General features: G+C 41.4%; 1 protein-coding gene and 2 long non-coding RNA genes across 3 annotated transcripts in view; 2 read left to right on the top strand and 1 right to left on the bottom strand.

Moving 5' to 3' along the window:
* Positions 1-15577, top strand: part of LOC101164420 (uncharacterized) — a 736165-nt gene that overhangs the window by 236540 nt on the left and 484048 nt on the right. The window lies entirely within an intron of this gene.
* LOC144988601 (uncharacterized) overlaps positions 1-15577 on the bottom strand; it is a 59875-nt gene that overhangs the window by 494 nt on the left and 43804 nt on the right. The window lies entirely within an intron of this gene.
* On the top strand, positions 269-7207 carry LOC144988396 (uncharacterized). The gene is made up of 2 exons (XR_013652313.1): positions 269-1107; positions 3615-7207. It is a non-coding gene; the product is annotated as an uncharacterized LOC144988396 (long non-coding RNA).

Genomic DNA, 15577 nt, shown 5'->3' with positions numbered 1-15577 from the left:
GGGTGTATGGGGCACGGACAGCTCTCCATCAGAACCTCTTCTTGAGCAGTTGACTTACGCTACTCAACTAAAGTGACGGTCCGACCGGATCGTTACAATATTATTAACACAACAGTCAAATCAACATTTAGCACAAAGTGAACAAACTTAGGTCACGTGCTAACGTTCTGATTCTGTTGGAAAAGCCTTTTGTTTTGATTTCTTCAGAATTTTGGCTCAAAAATACCAATGACAAATGAAAATCCAATAAAGTTGCTTTCTAATGAAGGAATTTATTTTTTGTGGTTCTCATTTCTCCTAGGTTTTTATCTTATCTTTATTTCATTGAAGGTTTTCTTTCTGGTTTACTGTGTGTGGGTTTCAGTAATTTCAATTAAAAGGGACTTCCTGATAATTGCATAGGTAAAGAGGTTTCAGGAATGCAGCTCCAACCTCCAACCCCCTTCAGGAGAAAATGGTCTTTGATCTTCTGAGGCCATTTGGTTGTAGGTCTGACTTGGATCATGAATCAATCATCTCAATCCCTGGGAACCGCCACAGGCATCTGCTCCCGTGTGAAGAACAAAGCTCTAGGATCGACTTCCTGCGGTGACAGTTACTGCCACCCATGGGGATTCCGTACCGTGTCTATCTGTGAGGTTCGCCCCCAGAGACCAGATGCTGTGATTCTAAGGATGGGCTGAAGGAAGAAGGCGGGCTCCTCTGTCAGCCAATCTCTAGCGACCAGAGGCGGAGATTCAGCGGCCATTTGCTCCCGGGGGAGGATGTTCTGCCCACATGCTTAAAAGTCTGAACTCAAGGAATTTTCCTGTGTCTCCAGACAAGCTGCATGTGAATTCGGAATGTAACCTCTTGCGTATTGCAGGCCTTGATTTTGGACACCCAGATCGATCTGTTTTATTTTGTTTTACTCTGTTTTTAGAAATATTGTTAGGGAATAAATTTGTTAAACTTAATCCGGCCGAATCCCGTGGTTTTCTTCTTCTCGACTTTATTGAACATGCAACAAAGGAAAGTAATCTCAAAGCGACAGATTATATTTTTCCAACATTAATTGGTGACCCCTGAACGTGAAAAGTGGGGAAGAAACGCGGAAGCGCAACGCGGGTAAGTGGACCGATAGTGGTTTATTAAGAGGACCGATAGTGGTTTATTATGAGAATTCTGGGACTTTCGGCGAAAAGTCGGTGACGCTCCCCCCCACGTGCTTGACTTCCCTCGAGGCCTCACAAACAAAAGGTAAAGCAGGAACCTGTTCGTAAATTCTGCATATTGTTTACGTTATTCTTTTAGTGAATAACTCAAATTGTGGGGAAGTGAAGTATGTGGACGGCATAGCGCACCTGTATAAGTTTTGTGGTTCACCCTCCTGAAACAGCAGATTGGATCTAGGAAATTTATGAAATTGAATCTAAGGAAATTGTGCAGGTTTTGTGTCTGTTCAGCCTGTCAAAATTGAAAATATTAAATTGGGAGCGGGTGATATTTGGATTACGTTAAAATTTAGGAGGTTTTGCGTCTGTTTGAGCCTGTACGAAATCCCGTACGAAAACAACAGTGTTACTATAGGAACTAATTTTGCGCGTTTTAGGATTTTCGGAAAAACCAGGAAGGCAGCGAACCTTCACAAATTATTTTTAATGCGTAGAGAAACCACAGAGGGATTCACAGTAAAAATGAAAGGTGCGTTAGACAGAAAAAATGAGGAAACCGGTGAATTTTCTTTTGACGACAGACTTAATGACGTAGACGACTTGACTTTACAACAGCGGTGAAAATGGCTTGAATGAGAATGAATGGAATGAAATGTATGCGATTTTGGAAAGAATGGGATGAAAATGTTTGAAATCTGTGTATTTTAACTGTATTTTCCACATTTCCCTGTGTATTGTCTGCTCCATGGACGCAGCCATCTTGTTCATCATGTTTACATCGAACGGACCAATGACGGGACGTTTTACTTGTTTTCGAATGTGTAGACGACTGTGATTGGTTTTGTCTGTACCACGTGGTAAGCGTGACGGAGTCCTAGCCAAAATGGCGACGGTGGCTGTGATTTGCTTTGTTCGTACCACGTGGTTAGCGAGTCGGCGTTCCTAGCGACCAACATGGCGGACCGGCGCTGAACTTTCACAAACAAATCTGGAGAATTTGGGACCTAGTTTGCGGTACAATCATCGCGGGGATTGTCTTATTGGGCTTAATCATGACCTCGGTTGTAAAACAGCGTTGAAAAACAAATTTCAGTGGGTTTTCGGTTCGCCGAAAAAGGTTTTTATGTTGCACAGCGCCTCCGACGGGAGCCTCTGCTGCAACGGCGATCAGCGTGCATGGTTGCAGGGTCTAATACATTTGGGGTAAAATAATTTTGTAATTATTTCGGTTTTCTTATTGTGAATACATGTCTCTAATTTGTTTGTATGTCCTAATAACCGCGATTAAGTTCAGCTTTGTTTAAAGAAGTATTATTGACATTTTTAATTTGTTTAAGTTCGTTTTTCTGTTTGTTTTGATCTTGACTTGTGCACTGCTGTTTGAATGAGAAGCGAATGAGTGGCGGTTTTGTTTGTTTGAATCGTAATCAATAGTATTTGAAAATTGTTTTCAGAATGGGGAAAAGGACGAGGTAAAGGAAAGGGAAACATGGTTTTTGAGGATTTGGAAGGATGTTGCAATGTAGAGACAAGAAATGTGAGGTGAAAAGCAGGAGAAATGAAAGGCATTGTAAGTAAAATGGAGGGTCTGTGGGCATGGAAAAGTGTGGTATGAAAGTGCAGGGTATGGTAGAACAGGAGAAGAGGGAACATGAATGTTAAAACGCTAGTTATGAACGATTCATTTCAGTGAAATGGTTTAATTTTGTTTGTGTGAGGTACCTAATTTGTTGTGTTATGTCTTTTGCAAAAACGGTTAAAAGTTCTTGTCTTTGTATTGATTGTCTGTGTTTTAGAGTGTGAATTGTGTTTTTGGTTAAATAAGGAAAAGCTTAAATTGTGGGATTTTGTTGCTTTTAGTACTTCTCCAAATTCTTTTTGTAGGGCAGCAACAGTCCTTAAGGGTAAGTCAAAACAATTTGTCTTTATTTTTTTGATTAAGAGTGAATGATTAGCTGCCAGAATGCATGTAATACAATATATTTTTCAAAGATTTTGCCCCAGGTCCGTCATTTCGGACAAAGAAAATTTTAGGGATTTTTCCCTTTGCTGGCTTTCATTACTGATCAACTGACGGTGTTGGAGACGGTGAAGACTGAACATGACTAATACATTTCTAAATCTCTTTCCAAGCAGAAGAGCAGCAGCGCCCCCCCCCCCCCCCCCCCCCCCGAGATCTCATAAAACTTTAGGCAGAAAACCCCCCTCTGCTACGTGGGTGAGTGACAAAGGCGCATAAGTTTACCATCCTCCGCAGCTCTTTACCTTCACAGGAGGGGGCCGAGTCAGCAGTGACTGACCCCCAGAGCACATTTGAAGAAACAGGACAGGAGAGAGGGGGAGGTTGAGCAACTGAAGAAAAACAATTATTTACCTTGCTGAAATGATTCACACACAGGATAAAAGGTGTTTTAAAAAGAAAAGGAAACTAACATGAATTTTGACTTTTTATGCCCTCAGAGACAGCAGTAGTGACGTGTCATGCTCAGCCATTCGGAGACCAAAACAGGATGACAGGTGGAAAAATCCTGGGAGAAGCAGGCCACCCAGGGGACCCCAGCAGCAGTTGGAAATGGCATCTATGGCGCTCTGAACCCTGACAGCCCACAACGAGGTGCCCAACAGCAGAATGTACAGACCAAGAGGCAGAGGGTCTGGAGGAAAAATGAACAGTACCCATGACCACTCCAAGCCCTCCTCCACCGTGGCGAGGACCACAGGGCAAGTCGGACAACACCACTTGATGCAGGAGCCATTGTCTTTTCCAAGCTCAAAGGTAACCACTGATGAGTCTACTGGACACTCTACCTGCTCTGACAAATGAACAAATGACTCCCCAAAACCTGCAAAAGACCATCCGAATGACTTTTGACCAGATGGTGGAACATTCATGCGTGCATTCACCAAACACGCCTGCGAATCTGTTGGGATGGGACAGTCTTGTCAAAACAGGAGACAGCAGACTGGATGCCATGCCGGACACCACAGCCGACCCCCACTGCAGACATGTAAAGGGCCCTGAAACGCCAGGTGGTTTCGTTAATTTCAGGTTTGAAGCCTGGACTCCTGTGTTTGAAGCCTCCGAATGGTCTGACCTGTACACTCCATTGCGACAGAGAGCATGATTAACAGTAAGAATTATTTCAGCAGGTAGAAGACCACACGTGGCATTTGAACTACACCGACATATATTAACCCTGAGGGCGAGCGGCTTATTGTGCATTCATACACTCACAAATGCAATGATACTAGCTGTCAGACACAGCTGTATCTCACATAGGATTAGACTAAGCAGGACATTAACAACACATTGGTTAAATTGTGTTTTTTCAGGTGTTCACTTTCCTCCCTCAATAAAAATGTACAGGTTAATTTTGCCGTTCAACAACTGAGCAGAGAGGAGACGGCTCATGAAGATGCAGAGGTGATGTTAAAACGCTCTCTGATGCTTCATGGTCCACAGGTTCAGTTGATGTTGGTTCATTCTTCATCGTCCCCCCGGTGGTGATTCAGGTAACTGCAGGAGCACAGGTTTTTAGATCTCAGTGCAGCTGAGTGACTGATGCAGATGAAGGGAGGAAGGAAACTCAGTCTGGGCTGTAGAACTATAGTGTCATTGAATATTCGTATTCTTCATAGTTTACTTTAGGAAAGCGGTTTTAAAAGCTGATGGATCGTATGGCATATAATTTAAGCTAATGTTAATTTAAGTTGATGACGTTACCATTGTTATAAAACCTATCCGTCCCTGATCCATATTGCATGCTGTCACCTTTAACCTCACAAGGTGTGTTGTTTGTTGCTATTGCTTTAGCACACGTTTTCTTTTAATGGAATCATTACATAAAAATAGCAGACCATTGTTCGCATTATAGTACAGAGGGGTTCATAAAATCCTTCTTGCATTTTTGATCACTGTTTAAAGTCTCTCTGACAGAACATTATGCTATAAGAGGTTTGTGTTTTGCTAATACAGGTTGATGACATCTGCCTGCAATTAATGAAAGATCTTCTGTTGCAGTTGTATTATTTCTTCTTGTGACCTTGCCTTTTACAGGAGCGTGGACAGGACGTCTGTTCACCTTATCGATGCACCAAACAGTTTATTGTTTTCATGATTTTGCTTTACATTTAATTCGTTTTGTGTTTGTGTCCTGGGGTTTAACCCCAGGCCAAGAGAGGGAGGTAGACAAAAGAGGTCTTAATGATTAAAAGAAGGACATTATTTTATCATTATCGTTTAAATGTATTTGTCTAGAAAGAATGTTTAAATAGTAACACAGATTGACCATTTTTAAAATTTTAAAGCTTTGTGTGTCTGTTCATCTGATTTTCTCTCATCCACAGCAAGGATGAGTAGGTTCTACGACTGGGTCATTAGACAATAGCCCATAATAAACTTCTTTCTTTTTCTTGAATTTGTATTTTCCCCACTTGTGTTCTTCATAAAACAGCACGAGGGGAAGCAGACCTTTGAGAAGAGAAATGTGGTGGACCTTTTCCATCATATTTTCTCTTACTGCGCATGCGTAAATTGATTCTTGTCTCATTGTCTTTTGTGTTTTATTGTTTTTTATTTTTTAATTTCCTGACCCTAACACTAACAAAAACTTAGACCCACAGCAGAATCATCTTGGCAGAACAGTACCACAGCAGTGGACACCCCAAGTCCTTTTGCAGCCGTTCTGTTGTATCACTATGTGTCACATCTCTAATAACAGGCTTATTGAGAAGTCCATAGGAGGCCAGGTCCAAGCTTGCCAGAGCTTGTGGGACATGCAGAAGGAGGACACGAGTGTTCGAGGCCCGGAATGACCTTTTTTGGACTTTGTTACATTTTATAAAATTGCTTACTGTTATGTTTGACAATTTTCTTTTTTCTTTTCATCGTCTGTGTGATTTTGTTCTGCTTTAACATTTCTCAATTCCCCCCTTAATTCCAGGTGTTCCTTTTCCTTACAGGAAGTGCTATTTTATTGTCTTTATCTTTTACTTTTTAGAATAATTTGAATTTTTATTTGTGCATTTTCTTTATTTACTATTTTTTGTCTTGTTCTTTGTAAATGCCAATGTGCCAAATATCTAGTGAAGCATAAGTATCCTTAGGGATGGTCGCTGATGGGGCACAGGACCGTAGCGAGAATTTTCCCTGTCCAACTGAACGTTTCTTAAAGATGGTTAATGCAAGCTCTGACAGGTTTTCGCTCCTACACTTATGAACAAATCATTCACACCTTAGAAGGGCACATTGGTTCTGATAAAGATTGTGAGGGCGAGAGACCACAGCTGTTTTGATTGCATGATGTGATGTGTTTTTATTTTTTGTGTGACCTCACTTCGTGAGGTCAAGAGAGGGAAACTGAAGGAATTTATTTTTTGTGGTTCTCATTTCTCCTAGGTTTTTATCTTATCTTTATTTCATTGAAGGTTTTCTTTCTGGTTTACTGTGTGTGGGTTTCAGTAATTTCAATTAAAAGGGACTTCCTGATAATTGCATAGGTAAAGAGGTTTCAGGAATGCAGCTCCAACCTCCAACCCCCTTCAGGAGAAAATGGTCTTTGATCTTCTGAGGCCATTTGGTTGTAGGTCTGACTTGGATCATGAATCAATCATCTCAATCCCTGGGAACCGCCACAGGCATCTGCTCCCGTGTGAAGAACAAAGCTCTAGGATCGACTTCCTGCGGTGACAGTTCCTGCCACCCATGGGGATTCCGTACCGTGTCTATCTGTGAGGTTCGCCCCCAGAGACCAGATGCTGTGATTCTAAGGATGGGCTGAAGGAAGAAGGCGGGCTCCTCTGTCAGCCAATCTCTAGCGACCAGAGGCGGAGATTCAGCGGCCATTTGCTCCCGGGGGAGGATGTTCTGCCCACATGCTTAAAAGTCTGAACTCAAGGAATTTTCCTGTGTCTCCAGACAAGCTGCATGTGAATTCGGAATGTAACCTCTTGCGTATTGCAGGCCTTGATTTTGGACACCCAGATCGATCTGTTTTATTTTGTTTTACTCTGTTTTTAGAAATATTGTTAGGGAATAAATTTGTTAAACTTAATCCGGCCGAATCCCGTGGTTTTCTTCTTCTCGACTTTATTGAACATGCAACAAAGGAAAGTAATCTCAAAGCGACAGATTATATTTTTCCAACACTAATGAGGAAATGAAATGTTATTTTTTATTGAATTATCAAATGGAGACTCAGCTTCAGGTGATAAAAAAGGTTGATGCTATTTCCAGTTTAAGAAAGAACAGTTTGCAGTGAACGTTACTCATGTCAGTTTTTAATGAACTGAAATACCTCCACACAGGAGACAATATTTAATTTTTGAAAACATATTTTTACTGAACAAATTCTAACACAATTTTACACAAAAATACTTTAGACGTTTTACTATTTGAACGTTTCTGTGATTTGTTTAATGAAAATGGCATCACATCACCGTCACTGCCTGGACCTCTTTCTGGGTCCTAGTGCCCTAAAGGTTACAGCTCCTGGTTCCACAAGAAAAAAGTCCATTCTAGAGGCCACTCTGACGTCATCATCATCAAAGACAGCGTTACCTAGCAACCATACCAAGACCATAGCAGCCATAGAGGGAAACACAACAAACCATCAACGGCGGTTAAAGCAGTCAGACGTTTGTTCTGCAGCTCAGCAAAAATCTCTGCTTTAGGTTTTGGGGAGAAAAACAAAGGAAAACACACGGAGAAGGATTCTGCAAAGGAAATCCCAAGTTCTATTGGTAAGTCAGCGTCCTGGAAACATGCTTTGTTGGTTCTGAAGTGGCATGAATGCAGACTTAGATTGGTTTGTTTCCTTGGATTCTTCAGATGGATTCAAGCTGTAAATGTTGTCAGCATAAAGCAAGTTTGGACTAAACTAAAGCAGAAAGTGGCTTTGAAGATGGTCAGGAGAAATGAGGGCTTTTTTCAGGAATTCTTGGAAGAGGAGGACTTCTCCAAACAACCAGAATCTAGGAGGAGGTTTTTTCAGCATTGAGATCAGGATTTAGCATGAGCTTCAATCCCATTTTTGTTCAATCCAAATGTTTACCGTCATATTCAGGAGTTCAACTCTGAAAGCCACCATGACATCAGAGACATTAAAGACCCTGTTACCTAGCAACCAAACACAACAAACTGTAGACTATTCAAACTGGACATTTTGGGGCAACAATTCTTTTCTAACTCAAGTTTTGATGAAAAATCCAAATGATGGAAACAGATTGTGTAAAGGAAATGAGGATCTATTGGTGAGTCACAGTCCTGGAAACATGAGTTGTGCTCTGATGAAGACGCCTGATCCAAATGTGGATTTTTGAAATGTTCTTCATGAGATTCAAACTGATTGAAGCTTTGAATTAAAGGTGTCAACACATTTCTGCATTGGATTCATTCTGTTTCAGTGTCTAAGGTTGGTTTTGTGGCAGAAACCAAGTTTTTGTTGAACAGTAGCGTTTGAAAAAGCAGAAAGTGGCTTTGAAGATGGTCAGGAGAACTTCTTTGAAGAGGAGGACTTCTCCAAACAACCACAACCATAGAGGAAGTTTTCTGAGCATTCATAGAATGTTTTTACAATGACTCATCATTTTCCACAAGAAGCTAATGATTTTTTCCAAATGCATGCTGGATATTCTTAGTTCTAGCTTGGAAAACACTTTGTGGGATTTCCCTGGAAAACCTGCTTTATCAATCATTTTGGTCTCTTTTTCTTCTTCTAAGTTCCAGCTTGGTGAGTGTGCAGGTCGCCATGGCAACCAGTGTCCAGGTCAAAGGGAGGACCACGGCCATCCAGTCTCCAGGCTTTTGGATTGATTTGGATTTGATAAACATTTGTTTCCCACATTTTAATAGTAGAATTCAACACGGGACATATAGTGGATTGTAAGAATAGGAACAAAAACAGCAACAACAAAATAATCCTCCTCCCCTTAAAACATGCATTTGACTCTGAACAAGTCTAAAACAAATCCAAGCAAAGACCAGCACTGGGGCTCCTCTGAAGGTCCAGACACAGAGAGGCCCAGAGTGACCCCCATTTCTCCTTTTTGCTCTCTCCAGTGGCTGACTCCGCCCCTTAGGACGTCCCCCTGTGTGGATCAGTGGTCAGTGGGTTGGAACCTGCTGCAAATGCAGGCTCTGGTTCTAATTGCTGGATCAGAAGTGGAATGTGAGCTGTAGTGGTGTGTCTGCAGCTGGATGTGGAACACATGAGGGAGGGGTCAAAGGTCAATCTTTCTTCCAAACAAATGTTGTCAGTCTATTCTCCAAAAATGCTCCAACATCTTCAAAGGTTTTTGGTCCCAAATCCAGAGTGGAGCTGGTAGGACGTGATCATTTCAGCCTCAGATTTGGGATCTGTCATCTCTCTGCCACCGTGACACCGAGTGATGAGTTCATGCTCCAAAGCGGCCCGATCGCTGGCTTTAGGGACTATTCCAAAAGCTTTCAATGATGGCGGGGAATGAACATTAGGAACAGATGACGGCTTGAAATGTCTGCTGTTGGTTTCTGATCCAGACAGAAATTCAATCAAATGTCTGTGAATCCATGATTTCCTTAGAATCTTTGACTCTAGATTCAGATCCATCTGGTTCAAAGGATGAAACTGCAGCTAAAAGTCTTTCAAAAGTCCAAATTACGGTGGCCCAGAAGGGTCACAACACAACACATTAACTTAACACACAACACATTAACTTAACACACAACACATTAACTTAACACACAACACATTAACTTAACACACAACACATTAACTCACAACACAACACAATAACTCACAACACAACACATTAACTCACAACACAACACATTAACTCACAACACAACACAATAACTCACAACACAACACAATAACTCACAACACATTAACTCACAACACAACACAATAACTCACAACACAACACAATAACTCACAACACATTAACTCACAACACAACACATTAACTCACAACACAACACATTAACTCACAACGGAAGTAAAGCTGCAATGGAAGTGCTTTTATTCTGAAATTTCCACTGGGCTGAGTGGCTAACTGCCTAACAGAAAGTAACGTCACAGTGAGCTGTGGAGGGAGCATGATTTTCTACAAGATAAGCTAGGAGCAGCGTTGCCAGATTGGGCGGTTTTGGGTGTAAATTTGCGGTCAAAATGCATAATTTAGGCGGTTTTAAGGTCGGTTCAGCGGGTTTTTTCCCACTCATGAATATATAATAGCGGCCTACGTTAGGCCGTGTGGCTTTTGGAGTTTTATGTACTGAAGCTCCGTGAACGGCAGAGCTTAATGGACCGGGCTCTGGACCTGTTGTTGGGGGAGTGCAACGCCCCGCCTCTTAGAAATTGTGTTCATTAAAGCCTGACAGTGGGGATCTCTCCACATTTGTCGTGTCAAGTGTTGGGGACCGCGTGCGTGTGTGAGAGGAAGAGGAAGAGGGAGCGGAAGAAAGGAGAGGAGCGCGTGCAGGGACTGGGAGGGTGTGTGGGTGGGTGGGGGGTGTTGGGGACCGAGTGAGTGTGAGAGGAGGGGGCTGAAGAACGGAGAGGACCGGAGCACGTGCAGCGACAGAGAGGGGTGTGAGTGCAGCGCGGAGGAGTGTGCGTTAACATTGTGTAGCTTCTCTTGTAGAAGAAACATGCTCCCTCCACAGCTCACTGTGACGTTACTTTCTGTTAGGCAGTTAGCCACTCAGCCCAGTGGACATTTCAGAATAAAAGCACTTCCATTGCAGCTTTACTTCCGTTGTGAGTTAATGTGTTGTGTTGTGAGTTAATGTGTTGTGAATTATTGTGTTGTGTTGTGAGTTATTGTGTGGTGTGAGTTAATGTGTTGTGAGTTAATGTGTTGTGAGTTATTGTGTTGTGTTGTGAGTTATTGTGTTGTGTTGTGAGTTAATGTGTTGTGAGTTATTGTGTTGTGTTGTGAGTTAATGTGTTGTGTTGTGAGTTATTGTGTTGTGTTGTGAGTTAATGTGTTGTGTTGTGAGTTAATGTGTTGTGTTGTGAGTTAATGTGTTGTGTTGTGAGTTAATGTGTTGTGTGTAAAGTTAATGTGTTGTGTGTTAAGTTAATGTGTTGTGTGTTAAGTTAATGTGTTGTGTGTAAAGTTAATGTGTTGTGTGTAAAGTTAATGTGTTGTGTTGTGACCCTTCTGGGCCACCGTACCAAATCCTCAAAGATGAAACAGAAAGTTCCTAGAAAGTCAAATGAAAAACAATCAGATTGTCTTAGATAAACCCGTTTGGAAGTTAAAGCATAGAAACAAAGAAAGTTCCAAAAGCTAAAAGCCTTAAATAAAGAAAAGTCCAAAGAAAAACAGAAATCCCACATTTGGATCAGTAAAGACATGAATTCTCCAGAAACATCCAGAAACAGCTCAGAGCAGCAGCCATGAAGGGACTGAGAACAGACGGACATCAAAGCAGAATCCAAGCAGCACCTTCATCCTGATGAAGCTCCGCCCTCTGACCTTCAGCAGTCATCTCCAGGCTCCGCCCCCAGTCTGTGACGGCTGGATGATGCTGTCCTCCACCTGCAGCTGGACCTGGATGTTCTCTCAGACCATGTGGCCTCATGGATCAGAAGGTTGAGGGTTCAAGTCCCTTCATGGTTGAAGTCAGACAGAAAGTGAAGAAGAGGGAACATTCAGAGCAGTTTCTGTGCTGTTTGCTTCCTCATGAGTCACGTCTAGATCAGGTCTGGATCCCAGTCAGAAAGTCATCAGGAAATCTGCAGATCAAACCTTCATTTACTGAAATGGAAAACATCAACTGACTTTCTACAGATTCTACTTCCATTCATCAAACTCCAACAGGAAGAAGATTTACAATCAATCAAATCTGTTGATATCCTGACAAACGTTGTTTTCTCTTCCTGTTTGAATGTTTGATTGTTTTCAAACATGAAGAGAGTTTTTTTTCTGTTTTTAGCGTGAAATTTCTGTTGAAATGTAACGGTTCATTCAGAATTCCCCAGTGGCCTCATGTTGGAGGAGGGGCTTCATGAGATGCTGCTGGGGGCGGAGCTTGAACACACACCGCTTCCTGGAACCCAAACTCAGGCTAAGTGGAGGAAAAGTTGGGATTTCTGGTGTTTGTAAAGATCTGGAATGGTTTCCTCCCACAAAAAGGCCTTTTTCTAGTTTCCTGCAGATGAATTCTTTTCCTGCTGGGAGTTCTCATCTGGGTTTGCAGATTCTTAGTTGGAGGAAAACTTGGAGCAAATTCTTCCCAGAAAAAGGATTTTCTCTGGAGTGAATTGACATGAACAGAGTGAGTTTGGACTGAAAGCAGCAACAGGGAGGAGATGTTAGAGCTTCATCAGAAAACAGCTTTCTGGAGGAGTTGGAAGACGTCAACAGTCACAGTGATGGTGAGGAGGAGGAGCTAAGACTTCCAAAGTCAGAGCTAAAGATGGAGGAGCAGCAGGAGGAGGTTCTTCACTGAAGGAGAGCACAAGTCCAGCTTGTCAGTGCTTTGCTGATTGGCTAGTTGGATGTGTTCTTTGATGAGCTTTTCAATCTGACGTCTGCTTGGAGGACTGTTTTCATCCTTTTGGATGATTCCACTATTTGAACCAGACCTGGAACTAGAAGAGACTCAATGAGAACAGAAAGACAAGAAAGGATCCAAACCAAACTCTTCTTCTGTCTGACTTCAACCATGAAGGGACTTGAACCCTCAACCTTCTGATCTATGAAACTACCGGAGCATCACTAGAAGGACAGTTGGACTCCCCTCTGGAAAAAGAAGGCTTGAGCATGTTGACGTGACAAACTCCACATTTCTTCTCTTTGTCATGAGTTGGGATCCTAAAATTGGTGTCATTCATTTTCTTTTCCACCTCATATGGAGCAGAAAACTGTGCCTGTAGGCTGGAAGCAGGCAAAGGCAACAACAGCAACACTTCCTCACCTGCACCTGTTGTTGTTTGTGTGTTGATCCACAAACACATGCTGTGAAGAGGAAGCTGCAGTGAAGGCAGCCATGTTGGAGCCTCACACATGTTCTCATTAGGATCAAATGAACCAGTGTGTTTGAGACTGAAAGAAAGACTGAAGGACAAAGAAATATGAAGATTCATTAAGGATCAAATCCAGACTTTATTCATGTCTTCAAAAAAGCTGTAGACATTTTACAGACACAACTGAGGATTTTCAACACTTTTCTGAGCAGAAGATGCAGTTCTGGATACAGCCAGAAGGTGTCGCCCTTCTCATTTCTAATACAAGTTCAGACTACAGACCTGGAGGGTATTCCAGAAAGCAGGTTATGCTAGCTCCCACGGTAAGTTTGAGGCTAAGGAAGTTGATAACCTCAGCTTTCGGTCCCAGAAATGGAGGTATGTTTCAGGGTAGGTCAAGTTGCCATGGCAACTCATGCTCTGAACATAACCTGGTCTGGAGCAGGTTTAGTTGAAGGTTAGTTTGTTTACAGAGAGGTGAAGCAGCATGGAGTGTTCATTTAAAGATGATTTAGTGGATGAAGAAGCTCAGATAATACTTTTTCCACCGTGAGAGGCTGATAAGACCACGTATGGAAGTTGGAAAGAGAAACTTTTTTACTTTGATCTAACTTAATTATTTGCTTCAGTTAAGATAAATATTTTTTTTAGTTAAGTCAGCTTAAAAATTACACGTAGTTTTCAGTCAATTATTTTCCTTTCATTCAAATTAATTCAATTAAGTAGGTGTAACTTTGGTGTTGCTGTTAGATGTGCTCGCAAGGGATTGTGGGATACCATTCCCTTTGCCTATCTGATTTGAGTTTAAGTGTGGGTTTTTGACCAAAGGTGTTTAGTTGTTTAGCTGTTTTACTGTGTTTTGCTGAGTTATTTTGTCCTACTTTGCTCAAGTCTCTGCACCATGAGGGAGAGAATGATGAGTTTTTAATTGCACCCCTACAATTTCTGACTGTAATTACAATGATGGAAAATTCTTTGATGAATTTTTGCACTCCGTGCATTTTTTTCCGTCCTTTTTTATTGTTATAAAAATGAGCATATCTGCCAGCTCAAACTTAGACATATGAGAGTTCAGGAAAATATAACTACCGTAATTAAGATGATAAAAAGATTAATGGAGTCATTAGTTTAAACATGCTTCCCGGAATACCCCCCATGACTGATTTGGTTTGGTTTTTGTTATTTTAGCCATCATGTATGAAGACATCAGACCTAGAATTACAGAAAAAACATTAAAAATGGATAATTTCTGTCTATTGGAAGTCATTTGAAGTGAAGCTGTGAAAGTGACCACATTTGTTCAACAACCTCATAGCAACAAGAAACAAAGCAGATTTCTCTCCAAAGAAGTTTTTTTCCTCCGTTTTCCATCCAAACAAAGACAAACAGATGTTCTGTTTGGCAGAAATGTGTTTCCACCCAGAGGAACCTGCAGCAGCTGCTGATCCATCAGAAGATTACCAAGTCAAGCATAATTACGCTAACTCATATCTGGTATTTTGGAACCGACATACCCAGAGTAACAAGTTCAGGTGGATTTCAGTCAGAGTTCAGGGTTAAAGTCAGGCCAGTTTAAACATGCTTTCTGGAATACCCCCCTGGTTATTTTAGTGGAGTTTTAACCACCAAATGTGGTGTTTTTTATTAAAAGAGTTCTGGATCTTCCCTCAACGTTGGAGTCTGGTCCTGCATTTGGGTCATCCTGATATACCGTTACAAAGCCTCTTTTCTGTGCTGCAGAATCAGCTGATTCAAGGTGATTACGTAATCACGTCCCTACTGTGCAGCGCTGCATCTCAGTGTGAGGCTGCTTTCTCCACATAAGAATCTGCTGGGATTGTGTCAACTCTTGAATAGTTACTGGAACAAAAAGAATGTAAACACTGGAGATAAAGCCCCTGTGTCAAAGCACATGTGGTTTTTAGAACGTATGTCAGCAAGCTTTAGACTTTATTTTGGTTAGAAAACTTAAAATCCAACATTATTCTCCATTTCAGAGCAATACTACATTGCTCCCAAGTGCATTTTTACCACACTCTGCTATATTTGTAAAGATTGTGAGTCAGCCATCTTAGACGTTGCAAATAAAAAAGGAGAGAAAATCAACAGGTCCGAACTGATCTGCTTGTCCAAGTTAAAACCAATGTCCATCTTCACTCCTATGTTTGTGTTCATTTTATTTATTTTTATTTAATATATTGATTTTTATTGATTTTATTCTGTTTGTTTTAGTTTGTTGTTTTGTTTTTATTCTGCATTGTTCAGCACTTTGGTCAGCTTCTGCTGTTTTAAAAGCGCTTTATAAATAAAGTTGACTTGACTTGACTTAGATTGTCCTTGACACTAGCAGGTGACAGCTCTCAACAGGTGACATGTGTTTGAAACTAAAGTCCAATGTTAACTGGATATCAACTTTCAAAGGATCCAGTGGCTGAACAATCAAAAATCAATGAAAGTCGATATTTA

The sequence above is a fragment of the Oryzias latipes genome, chromosome 2, assembly GCF_053564925.1.
Source record: "Oryzias latipes strain Hd-rR chromosome 2, Olatipes_Hd-rR_3.1".
NCBI lineage: Eukaryota > Metazoa > Chordata > Actinopteri > Beloniformes > Adrianichthyidae > Oryzias > Oryzias latipes.
Note: the sequence above shows the minus strand (reverse complement) of the source record. Positions and strands in the feature narration are given on the sequence as shown.